At 53.2% G+C, this 13,403-nt stretch overlaps 2 protein-coding genes across 2 annotated transcripts in view; one reads left to right on the forward strand and one right to left on the reverse strand.

Annotated features, from left to right (window-relative positions):
* The window catches only part of Mcph1 (microcephalin 1), a 151,436-nt gene that overhangs the window by 59,555 nt on the left and 78,478 nt on the right, over positions 1-13,403 (reverse strand). The gene's annotated exons all lie outside the window — the stretch shown is intronic.
* Angpt2 (angiopoietin 2) overlaps positions 1-13,403 on the forward strand; it is a 45,392-nt gene that overhangs the window by 8,490 nt on the left and 23,499 nt on the right. The gene's annotated exons all lie outside the window — the stretch shown is intronic.

Consider the following 13,403-nt stretch of genomic DNA (forward strand, 5'->3'; position numbering starts at 1 on the left):
GCGCTGGAGGGATAGAGAGAGGGCAAAATCAGCCTTGAAGAAGAGGAGCTTGCGAACTCTGCCCATGGCCCTCTTCCTGCAATCATTCACCCTGATGAGGCCACCCCCACTTTCTGCCAACTCAGACTGCTGGCGTAGGGGCCTCAGATTCTAGGCTGGGCTGGTTTTTATAAAACCTCACTCATCCCAAGAACAACGCTTGATGAGTATTTCTATTTGTATGCTCAGCGCCGTTGGCGCCTTCCACCCACAGCTTTCCTGCTTTCCCCAGCTGCCGCAGGCTGGTTCCGCGGAGTCCGAGTTCTGTTCCGTTGGAGCACTACAGCACACGTCCTTTCCTGTCAGTTCATCGTCTCTGCGGCTCGCGTGCGTTGTTATTTATATTGAATGTGCTTTCCTCGGCAGGGAACAGCCCTTGTCCTGGTCTTGGTGGGTATCAAACACTCCTTTTTCATAGGCAAGCAAGGCCTAGAGGCCTTCTTCTCTTACCTTCCCCCTCCTATGAAACGTTCCTAATCGGCCAAAGCCACGTGTGGCTTTCCTTGCCCTGTGAGCTGTGGCATCTATACAGCTGGAGCGACTGACCACTGCCTGGAGGGAGCTCTGAGGTTGGTCTGCTTGCTAATGCCATCCGGTCTTCAGGACACGCATGGCGGGCGGCGGAGGGCCGGCCTGGGTGCCCGTGCCTGGGGGCCCCGGGAGAGCTCCGAAGGCGTAGGTTGCTTCAGTGTGCGTGCGCGCTGGACCCTGAGGTTAGGACCTCAGGCTCCCTGGGAGGTGAGGAGCCCAGATGACTGGAGACGGCGGGCCTGTCCCGACCACTCGGTCATCCCTGGCCCTGCCAGGCTACCGCGGTCCTGTTACCTTCTGTCTCTGGCGCCACTGGACATTTTCCTGAGTGGAGTCTGCTTTGGTGCACACCAGCACCAGAATCCTGTCCTTGAGCATTCTGCCATGGTGTGCATGGAATTTCCCAGGCCAGCCTAAACTGGGTGGCTCTGCGTCTTCATGGGCTAGCCTGGGGGAGGGCGGCACAGGCCAGGCCGGGCCCCGGCATCCAGATGATGAGCGGTGCTGTCCACTGAAATGTCGGCGGCTCCTGGGTGGCTTTTGGAGGCCACAGTGAGCATTTAAGTGCAGGTTTTGTCCCCATGCATTTGTCTCTGCATGCCAGTGCCTCCAGGAGGTCCCGTAGACCCAGTAGAATCTTGTTCTGCACAACCTCGGCCCCCATCCCCTCTGCTCCATTGTGCCGGGGACAGAGCCCATGGCAGCCTGGGAGTTCCGAGTTCCGAAACCTGGTTTCCACGGCAGACGGAAGTTTCTAGACTTCAGTGGCATTGATCAAGTTCAAATGGTGTGTAGGAGTCAGGACCGGATTCCAGTGACTGCAGGGAGCTCTGGGTCAAAACTGGAGGCAAGGTGACTCATCTTTTGACTGAACCAAACCAACACCCTTAACAAAGAGAAACCAATGCTCCTGCTGCCTTCCTGCGCACGGCCCTCGTTCCCGCGAGTGGGTGAGGCAGGGATCTCTTGCGAGTGGGGTGTACCCTAAGCTCCAGCAGCGGCAGCAGGCCAGCCAGCCATCCTGCAGGGATGGGGGTGAGGCGGCGGCCACAGCGGCCACGCCACGCGCAGAGAAAGAGCCCTGGAAACGACTCTGTGCTTGGTATGCAGGAGAAAAGCTGGTTCTGAATGGCATGCTTTTGACAGCTTGCCGCAGTGGGGGAAGGGGTGCAGGAATTTTCCACTAGCTTCCACAGGAACAGCGCGCAGGCGTAGCCAGGGAGAGGGAGAGGGGCGGGCCCCGGGGCTGCAACCCATGCAGAGGAAACGATCCAAGTCCTCGGACTTTCACAAGCATTCGGAGAATCGCAGCCGCACTGCTGTGGGGCTCAACCCCAGCTGGTTTCTCTGTGTGACTTAATGTCACACACCAGCCCGCCTGGGAACCAGTGCGGATGGCAGAGGAGAGGGGCACAGTGCTGAGGCGCGGCCCTGCACCCAGCCTGAGCGCCCGCGGCAACCTATCACACGCCAGCACGCCGCTCTGAGAACACCTCCGCCCAGCCGCTCCGCTCACACCTGAACGAGCCCCAGCGCCAGCCAGTGAGCCCGCGGGGAGCGCGGCTGGCCTTCCTAATGGGATGGAGAGTTAGGACAACGTTGAGGTTGTTTACCTTAATGAGGCCTCGCACAATTTATGACCGTTTTCTTTCTAGTTTTCCAATAAATACAGAAAGTCTAATTAAAGACAGGACCTGGAGCGCAGGCAGGACAACGGCGAGGTAGGTTGTGCTGACAGTTTTACCAAAATGCAAGGTTCTAGGCTCTGAATTCCCACACTTCCCAGCTCTAGACTCTCATAGTTCATATATTTTCCCCCACAGTGCTTCTAAGCCAAAAGAAATACCTAATGAGTGCCTTATGAATGCATTTGGCTCAAAAAGCTTCATTACTGGTGCCCTCACGATGCAGGAGTTGCCGGGAAACAAGTGCACATAAACTGTAAGAAAAAGGTTGGTTTCTAGCAGCCACCACGGCTTCTGAACGGATTGGACTCCAGGCAGGTGCTGCTCAAACTCTGGGATCAGATCAGATGCATTCCACTCGGCCCCGTTTTAGTGCTCGACCCTTCTGCGCTGCCTGTGTTTTCTGACAGTGGTGGCCCAGCCTCGCAGAGAGGCGCCGTCAGACAGTGCACCTGCTCTGAGCGGCCTGTTCTCCCAGGGCCGACAGACGCTGAGAACCACGGTCAGGTGTGCAGTGGGGACGCTGGTGCCTCGGCACACAGTTTGAGAACCCAGCAGAATGAGCATGTATAGACCAGCTTACCGATGAGAAATGTGACGCAACTTATGCTTAATTCTCACATCCGTGCTGCAGTTACACTTCCACACCAGCTTCAAAGACAGCAAACGCACCTTTCCCAGCCTCACAGCATGAACAAAATGGCTTCAGCCAGGGATCGATGCTGTTACTCAAAAGTAAGAAATGTGAGCCGAGCCGGGTGCCGTGGCTCACGCCACTCAGGAGGCCAAGATCTGAGGATGGCGATTCAGGCCAGGCCAGGCCAGGCTGGAATGTCTGTGAAAACCTTTATTTCCAATTAACCACCAAAAAAGCCAGACGTGGAGCTGGGGCTTGGGTGGTAAGTGTTAGCCTCGAGCAAAAATGCTCAGGAACAGCTCCCAGGATCCGAGTTCAAGTTCCAGGACTACCACAGACAACAACAATAGCAACAGCAACAACAAGAACCACCATGAAGAGAAATTCTTGCACTAGAGGAACTTGCTAAGGAATTAAACGCATTCATTTAGTGTGCTTTCCTCAGAGCAGCTGCGCACTCAGCAAGCGCAGCGCCGACTCTTCTCTCCACCCTGCAGGCCGCCGAGCTTACGACAAATGCAATGCATGACTCCCGGGGTCGTTTATTTTTAGACTAATGGGAACTGTGTGAATTCTTTCTTGGGCCTCCCGGAGCACATGCCTTTTACGCTCGATTCGGGGAGAATCATGTTTCGGAATGTTGACTTGCTAATTTACCTAACCAGCCCCGTTTAACCCTCGGCAGGCAGCTGGGGCGGCACAGTCCCCAGCTCTCTGTGGACAGTGACTTTCCAGCTTGCACGCAGGCACACTTAGGCACTCCCCGACGAAAGGTGCCGAGAGGCTTGACAAACTGTGGTCACAGTTTCATGGTAAAAGTTGTCAGGCATTTCATTTTAAAGTGTCTTGACCTTTAAAACATCTTTTTAACTGAGATACAAGGCACAGGAGTTAGACCAAGCACACTGTTCTTGAGCTGATGGAGCTTATGGGCTTGATAAGGTTTTTGTGTGTCCTGGGGGCTTGAACTCAGGGCCTGGGCTATGTCCCTGAGCTTTTCTGTTCAAGGTTGGCACTCTACCACTGGAGCCACAGCCTCACTTCCGGCTTTTTTGGCGGTTATTTGGGGATAAGTGTCTCACAGTCTCTCTTGGTAGGGACTGGGCTGGTTTGAAAGGGGATCCTTGGATCTCAGACTCCTGAGTAGCTAGGAAAACAGGCGTGAGCCATCTGTGTCTGGCATGATAAGCTTTTGAAATGTAACTTCACCTAGTACCTAGGACTAAGTCTGAGACAGGGTTGTTTTTTGTTTTTTAACCCCCTGTAGCCTCTACAAGATGAGGGCCTCTTTAGCCCCTGCAGCCCTCCTAATGGTCTCCAAACCACACAGGGACTGCGCCAGCACTGGGGAGTTTGGTCCACTCGCGTTGACGTCACGGTGATTGGGCGCCGATGACTCTTCCTCGGGCTTCCTCTGCTTCTCTTGGTGTCTGGGGCAGCCTTGTCAACAGTCATCTGGTTTGTCATTTTTGCGAACTGAGCTGCTGAGCATCAGCATGGCCTGTCAGTCTCCCTGAAGCAACATGCTTATCAAAGAAAGGGTCCTGCAGTAGGGAAAGACTTGGTGGAAAGGTGTGGACCAAAGAGCATCAGTTAGCAAGTTCCATCTGGAGTCGTGCTGCTGGCCACAAAGCGGCCTCTAGCTCCTCATGATTTGTACAGCTGGGCAGATGGCAAGTGAGGACGCAAGCAAAGTGTGGTTCAGCACGCCGCGTGTGCACATCTGCGCCTTACACGAATTCCCTTAGTGTGCAATCTAATGCAAAGATTCCTTTGGAATAAGTAACTATGCAACAGAAATAAAACAGTGTGTGTTCAGACCTCATCTGGGGCAGTGGACCTTCACTGGGTGGCCGGATTTTGTGTATCGACTCCCACTGCAGAGGTGGTGAGAAAGTGGAAAGCTGCCCAGGGCCCACCGCGTGAACGACATATCCATGAAACAGAAATCCGATCAACGCCCTCTGAAAACAAGTCAGAAACAACATCACCCCTAGAGATGGCATCTTATAATGAGAAGTTCAGCACAGCATGTATTTTGTGGTGAGATACTTGCTTATTTAGGGTTAGGAGGCCTTGGAAGGCGTAATTAGATGCTCCGTGATTTGCCCAAAGTCATAATCACCATTTGCAATTCCCAGCCGAGCCTTTCTTCTCAGTGGAGTCAAACAGAACCCTCCACGCAGCACAGTGCCTGTGGTCGGCAGGACATTCCCGTGGACGGCGTGCCCCAGACCCAAGTAGAACATGCGTGAGGGTTTGCAACGGCCTTCCACAGTGGAGGACGAATGGGGCGTAATATCAAAATGCTAAATGGCAAATGGCAACTCGAGGTATGCTTGATCATTTCAGAGCAAGGAACGAAGGTGAATTATAATAGCAAGGAAAACGTGGTAATGTGTCGTGTCTTGCCACACAATTTGGGTGTTGACTATTGTCTTGCTTTTGCTAGATTGCTTCTTATTTTTAAAAAAATCCCGACAGATTTAAATGAAGTTTGCTAAAATGCTTAAATGTATCCATATAATAACTTTAAGGATTAATGTGCAGGTGGGTGTGGTGGCATATGCCTGTAATCCTAAGCATTCAGGGGGCAGAGGACAGGAGGAGGGTTGGGAGTTGGAGAGCAGCCTGCGCAAAGGTAACAAAACTCCTGTCTCAAAAACAAACAACAAATAAGAGGAGGGGAGAGGTGGAAGCTGGGGTCTACCTCAAGTGCTATCACGCTTGTCTGGCCCAGGGGGCCCCGAGTTTCACCCCCAGTACCAGAAAGCAAGAAAAGGAAGAGGATTAGTGTGCACACAGAGCCCGGCTAAGCAAATAATTTGTGTTTCTAATGTGAGTTTAAAAAAAATTGGGGACTTTTAGCTTCTGCAAAGCACGAGCAGATGTACAATTCTGTGAAGAATGTGCACACGAGGGACTAGAACTTTGTAAATAAATATGGAAATATGAGAAAACGTGTAGTTTTAAACACTTGGGAAAATGGGAATTGAACTAGAGGTTAAAGGAGAGAGAATCTACTCAAAAAGAAGAGGTGGACTTTTTCTCCTAAATAATTGAGAAAAGCGTGAAGTATAGCTATAATAAAGTCATTAGATTAAAAATAAAAAGAGCCGCAGCTATCAGTGTGTAAGCCTGACAGTCGGAATGAAATGAGCACACTTCCTGTCTAACCGCTTCCTGGCATCACACTAGGTCTGGGTGCTGCTTTATTCTCCAGGTAGGAGCCTCAAATCACACGCAGTGTGCCCTCACACTTGGCTACTGCTGGAGAGGGCACACGCGTTTGTGTCCACACGTTCTACTCAGGTAAAGCAGGGGGGCGGGTGTCAGCAGCCCCGTGCTGAGCACACACTTGCAAGTGCAGCTGGCTACGGATGGGCAGCAGTGCAGTTCACACGCAAAGGACCACACCAGCACTCTTTGGCTACAAGCAAATGAACCCCAGTAACTCTCCACAGCTCCCAATGTCTCCCCAAAAACGCTCCCTGGCAGAATTCTTTGCCCCTGAGGCCCCAGGTGCACAAGGGCTCAGCTGGCCTGCCCAGCGCCCAGCAAGATGCCCACACTCTTCCTCAGATAATCAACTACTATGGCTCCACAGTGGCTTCTAGATACAGGTTGCCTTCCCCTTCGCTCAGCCACCAGTAAGGCACTGTGACATGTGGCAAGTACGTCTAGTTTAGGTTAGCAGTGAATACGAGTGCTTGCAATTCTAGCTACTTGGGAGGCTGAGAACAGGAAGACCACAGTTCAAGGCCAGCCCAGGCAGAAAGTTTGTGAGACTCCCTGAGTTTGGGCACTGTAGAGTACGCCTGTCACCCATGTCTCAGATTGGGAGGATCACAGGACCAGCCAGCCTGGACAGAAAATCTGCAAGACACAATGGAAGACAGATGGACGCCATGCCGCCAATCTGTCATCATGGTCACTATGAGAAGCCTAAGGAAGTCGGAGAGGCTTGTCTTTGTGGGTAAAGCCCCAGCCTAGCAAGCTTGAGTCCCTGAATACAAACCCCAGGAAGAGAGAGGGGGGGGGGAGAGGGAGAGGGGGAGAGAGAGAGAGACAGAGACAGAGAGACAGAGAGAGACATAGAGAGAGGAGAGGGAAAGAGAGGAGAGAGACAGAGAGAAACAGAGAGAAACAGACAGAAGGAGAGAGAAGAGAGGGAGAGAGAGAGCAATTGGGCTTCAGTGATGACCACATTGCAGAGAATCTGTTCAGGTTTTAGCAAGCTTGGCACAGAAAAGGAGGAAACAAGACGAGGACAGGCACAAATAGCCTTTTCGTCACAGGTTACAATGTGCGGCTGGGTGGCACATCTTTAAGGTGAGTAAGGACGCCGGGGTGGTGGACGATGCCTGACGAGGCAAAGGCCTGTCACCCAGGCCCGGCAGCCTTGCTCATACCATGGGGTCTTCTTCCCTCCCCCCAGCTCCCCAGGGGCCTGGGGTCCCAGAGCACTGGGGGTGGGGAGTGCTGCATACTCACAAACCCGTGCACATCACCCCCGTGGCCTTCTGAGTACATGGCTAAGATGCCCATGTCTCAGGGATCTTATCTTGCGGAGAAAGACGGTATGAAATTTGCTCACACTAGTATTTTTTTCTCAGTGAGCCTTACGTGAAGATGAAGAAAGGTATATTGTAGCCTGAAATTCAGCAATCACATTTTCAGAGTTGAATTTCAACGGCTGCTCTTTGTAATCTCTTATGACCCAGCAGGGTTAAAATGGCTGGCCCTACCCTCTCCACCGGCGTCCTGAACTGAGGGTGGGCAGGGCTTGGCACCGGGGGCTGCTGCTGCTGGTGTGTGTGGGGGGGGGGGGAGTGGAGCCTTTGCAACGCTTTCGCTGTTACAGCGGCGGCTCCTGTGCTCTGTCCACCACTTCCCATCTCCACCATGCTCGCTGCCCTCTGCCAGGACTCTCGCCATAGCTCTGCTCTCCCACGCACCCGCGGCGCAAATTGCTGCCTGGGAACTGTAATCAAAGGGTCCCATTCGACATGCCCCCCCCCCCCCCGGTCCCCATCCCTCCTGTCCTCGTCTCTGTCCACACATGCTGGCCCTCAGGACCCGAGGGGGTCCTGTGTTTGCTTAGCCTCGGCCTTCCCTCGTAACGAGGCCTAATAGTGCCACCCTGCCGCCCTGGGGAATGCTGCTGTGACCTCTTCCAACCCTGGTGCCATTCTCAGAGACAGGCCTGGCTGGGAGCCTGCCCCCAGCCCCGCCCCACCCGCACGCCCAGGGCTCCGGGGCTCCACTGGGAACCTCCACAGCGCGCGAGGCCGAAGCCCGCAGGGTGGGCGCTCTCCTTGCGCAGGTGACGGGTCGCGGCTCCCGGAAGGGCCAGTGGAATTTCTCACTAGCACCGCCATGGCGGCCAGCTGAAGCTGCGTGTTTGAACTGGCCATCTCTGCGGCCTCCCTGGCCTCCCCCCCCACAGTGGCTCTCCGGGACCACTTCCTAAATAAACTTCCTGCATGCCTGCCTGGTCCCAGGCTCTGCTCCTGGGGAAACCCGTGCTAGGAATGTGAGAATCCACTGCGAAAGATAAAAAAAGATCCCCACGGAAGGCAGTTCTGCTACGGCCCAGCCGCGATTTTTATCTTTAGTTCCTTGACACGCAGGTGTCTGCACGAGTGTTGGACATCCGTCTTAAGTGTCTGTGAGCCTGAGCACTTCAGGCGCGAGGGTGAACACGAGCATCCCAAGACCCTTCTAGAAGAACTTGGGGTACCACGGGGCTCTGGGAGCCAACACCATGCAAAGTGGCGCCATCGGGACTGTGTCTGATGAGAAGCAGTCACAGTGTCTGGGGGAAATGACTGGAATGTTCTGGGGGAGCAACTGATTTCCTTCCGGGACTAGGAGCACTGGGAGAGGAGCTGGGAAGGAGAGGTGTGGGCATAGGCAAAGCACCCTGGCGGCCTCGCCGTGGGGGGGGCGTGGTCACAGACCACAGCAGAGCGGCGGGTCTGGGCACAGCTCCACCACGCATGCTTCTCGCACACTGGTGGGTCATGATGTCTCGGGGAGGTGCACCACAGGCGGAGACCGCGTCCACTCCCTCATGACAGATCCCCAGGCGACGCTGAGCGTCCCTCCACACGCACGACCCCTGGGAAGAGGCTGGCGTCCCAGCCCCGCGTCGGAGAATGGCAAATCATTCACAGACAAAGGGAGAAGATGGCAGAGGAGAGGGAAGCAGACAGAAGTTCTTGGATGACCTGGTGCACGTGGGGCCCGTGCTTACCGAGAGGAAGGCAGCAAGACCCGCTTTCCTCCTCCTCCTCCTCCACTTTCCAGGCTGTCTTACAATTCATGTGCAAAAATAAATAAATAGATAAATAAATAAGGGAGGGGCTGGGCAGCCATCGGAGGACCAGGCAGGCAGCTGTGCCGGGCAATTCAAGTCTGGGATCCATACACAGAGCAGTTGGGGAAAGGCTTGCTTGTCCAGTTGGAGGGCATCTGAACATGACGTGATCAGTGGTTAAAAACCTCCATGGGCCTCTCAGGTGTCAGAATCCTGCCCCAAATGTTTACCTCTCAGCACCACGGCTGATCCAACCACTTGGGCAGCAGAATCAAGATTTAAAAACCCGAACCAACACAGTAGGGAGGAGGAAGAAGAAGAGGAGGAGGAGGAGGAAGGAAGAGAGTCTCTTTTTGCCATTTTTGTCTGGAAACCTCAAATAATGTCTCAGAGTTTCCTTAAGACAGAGAAGCAAGAACATTAGGTCAAAAGCCTTCCAAACAGAAGATCCGGGGACTTGAGAATCTTGCACTCCAGTGTTCAAACTAATTATAGGAGAAAATGTTTCTGCTTGTTGTTACTAGGCTATGGATGGAGAATGGTGATAGAATGTCAGCTTGGAAGCAAAGGAAGAATGTCAACCTGCAGGGTTAGGAAACAAAAACAATACAAAATGGTTTTGGTATGTTGCTGGCAGCACACAGCTGCCCACCGGGGAGGAGAGGCCTCGTGGGCAAGCCCGGCTGGACCCAGTGGCCAAGAGGTCAAGCGGACCAGCGTGTCCCCCGCGGCCTCATGTGCTGGAAGCCTGGTCCTAGCGTTGCAGATTGGGGAGGTGAAGGCTAGCGGCAGTCTGGACTCAAGAAGGGTTGCTTTAAAACAGCAAGGGTGGCCTGGTCCGTCTCCCCGCCTCCTCCTCTTGCGAGCTTCTACCACGATGGCCGGGGCAGTGACGTCACAAGGCCGGCACCAGAGACCCTGTGGTGGATGCTGTCCACTATCCCGGACCCCTGTACTATGAGCCGGAGTCATGCCTTCCTTCTCTTTTTGCCTTTTTTTGTTGTTGTTGTTGCTTGCTTGTTTTTAAATAGTCTTGTGTTTTTGCTCCGGCTGGCCTTGGATCTCAGTCTTCCCGAGTTGCTGGGATTACAGCATGTACTCCCATGCCCAGCTTGTCTGGAGATGGAGCTTCACTAACTTCCTTGGGCTCATGCTGAACTTTGACCCTCCTATCCCTACCCTTAAGGAGTGGCATTGCAGATGGGATTATGCCACACTTCTCAGAAAATGGTTTTGTTGCTGTCGTCACAAAGTACCTAGTCTCAGGAATTTTGTTAAGTAGACCGATACAGTGGCCAAGGGGCTAATACAATGCCAGTCTTGGTAGGTTTCCAAGGGAAGGGATCTGGACTGAGCCTACAGGCAAAGGTGCAGAGAACCACCTGAGACACAGACGGGCCACTTTGATTGAAGGTGGGGTAGTGAGAGCAAAGGGGGGGCTGTCGAGGACCAGGTTATAGAAGAAGGCAGGGGTTAGGTGGGAAGGAGGGATCCTCGTGTGTGTGTGTGTGAGGGAGAGAGAGAGAGAGAGGGAGAGGGAGAGAAAGAGAGGGAGAGAGGGAGGGAGGGAGGGAGGGAGGGAGAGAGAGGGAGAGGGAGAGAAGGAGAGGGAGAGAGGGAGAGAGGGAGGGAGGGAGGGAGGGAGAGAGAGGGAGAGAGAGAGGGAGAGAGAGAGTGAGGGAGGGAGAAGGAGAGAGGGAGAGAGGGAGGGAGAGGGAGAAGGAGAGGGAGAGAGGGAGAGAGGAAGGGAGGGAGGGAGGGAAGGAGGGAGGGAGGGAGGGAGAGAGAGGGAGAGAGAGAGGGAGAGAGAGAGTGAGGGAGGGAGAGGGAGAGAAAGAGAGGGAGAGGGAGAGAAAGAGAGGGAGAGAGGGAGGGAGGGAGAGAGAGGGAGAGAGAGAGGGAGAGAGAGAGTGAGGGAGGGAGGGAGGGAGGGAGGGAGGGAGGGAGGGAGGGAGGGAGGGAGGGAGGGAGGGAGGGGAGAGTTTCAAATATCTTATTTATAAATGTAGATGATATCGTGATAGGTTTCTAAGGAAACCTCAAATTATTTGTTACTTTTCCAGGAAAATTAGGCCCCTCCAATGGACAAAAACTAGCAAGCGAAAGGGACACGAGGACTTGGCATTGTTTAAATGGAAATGACATAATTTCTCAACCAGCAACTAGAGTTGGTCAGGAACCAGCAGCAGCATCCCAAGCTAACTTGGTTTTTGCACACTATCTATGTTTTCCTGGAGCGCCAGCCGGCTACAAGCTGACTTTTATTTTGGTATAAAAATGAGGAAGACAATCGTGGTGAGAAAGAGAGCTGGGGAACATTTTAACACGTGACCCATCTGCCACGGCTCTCCCACTAATGGACTCATTGCTCCTGTCAGAGTTGATCACTCAAAGTGTTGGGGGAGCAACAGAAAACTCCAGAGCCTGTTTTCCCTTCCCTCTCTCTCTCCTGCTCTCCCTTCCTCTCTCTCCCACTCTCTCCCTCAAGGTGGTGTGCTAAGATATTTTATTCTGCTTGCTTGGGCTTCCTGGTGTTGACAAATTTTAAAGGTCATGGTAGAGGAGTGCAGGTCTTTTTTTTTTGTGTGTGTGGCAAATCAAACCCTGAGCACCAAGACTGGTGCAACAATAGAACAAAAATGGGTTCGGCCCTCAAACAGAGCATCTAGCTCTGAGTGAAGCGTAGCGTGGGGCCCGCTGCACGACGCATCTCCTCGCATGAGTGGAGAGCCTGTGTGGAGGCTCTGCGTGCCCACAGCTCTCACTGCTTTGTGATCATCTGCAGCAACGAAGGTGAAGTCAACAGTCCCTCAGAAACGTGAACTTGTGCAAAGGGGTGTGACCTGGCCCCTCCCGAGGGAAGGGCGCCAGGGTCTGGGAGATGGTCTTTGGTAAGAGCAGCTGAGTGCGGATGCCCAGGATGGGAAATGCGTGCCCAGGAAGAGAGCTAGTGGGAGGACAGTCCCATGTACAGAGACTTCGTGTAGCAGAATACAGTCTCACCGAGCAGATTCTGTACTGTTGGTGGCAATCACAGACAGTAAAAACAAGAGAGCCACAGACCAGAAAGATAGCGCAGGGCAACAAACTAGGAAAGAACCTTCACCCAGGCCCAGAGTCAGAAACTCCAGCACTCATCTATCCGCGTGCATCAGCTAAATGAACTTCCTTGAGATGTTTGACTGATGGAAAGGCTAAAAGGCTTTACTTAAATAAAGATGTTCATTGCCACATTATGTCAAGGACACATATTCTTTTCTATTTCTAAGAATTAACTTTTGGAGGAAAAAAAAACCCCAACCCAAACAAGTTCTTTGGTCATGCTCTAAGGAGATAAAGTGTTGTAGGTTTCCTTGTTAGTGAAAGTGGCCCTCAATGAGCGCCACATGGTCTGCGGTTGCTAAGTGTTAGGAGAAAGGAAAAGGGAAGCAGGCTGGATTCACTCTCCCACAGGTGCAGACTGTAGAAGGCTAGCAGTGAGGTTCAGAACCAGCGCCTGGGAACAGAGTTGTGTGTGGCTGGCTGATGTTGGGGTCTGGCTTCTCTGGGTCTTAACAAGGAAACAAAGGAGTAAGAATCAGGCTGTAATTACTGGGGGGACTGGGGCGGGTACTTTCGGTTAGGTCCCAAATGGGGTGACGGGGACGACGGGGCGCCAGGCTAGGTGGGGATACCCTGCCTGGGGACAGGCCTGTGGCCAAGCTGTCCTGCGCACTCCGTCTGGGGGTAAGGCGCGGTCAATCCCTCACCTTCCAGCTTTAGCTACATAAAAAGATGGGGCTGGGAGGGGAGAGGCAAGTCCTTCACTAAGAAACCGTGACAACCTCGGGAAGGACAGCTCCAGCAGGTTCCGTGAGGTGGCCCCTGGCATACTCCCATTTTGCTCACTAACACCATGTCTCAGTTAGACACCTAGAGTCTCCTATGAGCTCTACAGAGTGGCTGAGACACGGCAATTAACCCCCAACCATTAGCTGTTGTCAAGGAGGCCGGCATAGCTCTCATGGCTTCTGAAGAACAAATGTTTCTGTCTTTGTTCTTCAAGAGTGGTCAACGATCAGGTCACACACCTTTTCTCTCAGAACCTTAACGTTTACTACTTCAAGTGTAAGAACACAAATGCTTTTCTCCCGAAGAGAGAAAATGATCAGTGTTTTAATCAGGAAGATGGGTCTCCTGTGGTATTTAT

The sequence above is a fragment of the Dipodomys spectabilis genome, unplaced genomic scaffold, assembly GCF_019054845.1.
Source record: "Dipodomys spectabilis isolate Male_0828 unplaced genomic scaffold, ASM1905484v1 ptg000263l, whole genome shotgun sequence".
NCBI lineage: Eukaryota > Metazoa > Chordata > Mammalia > Rodentia > Heteromyidae > Dipodomys > Dipodomys spectabilis.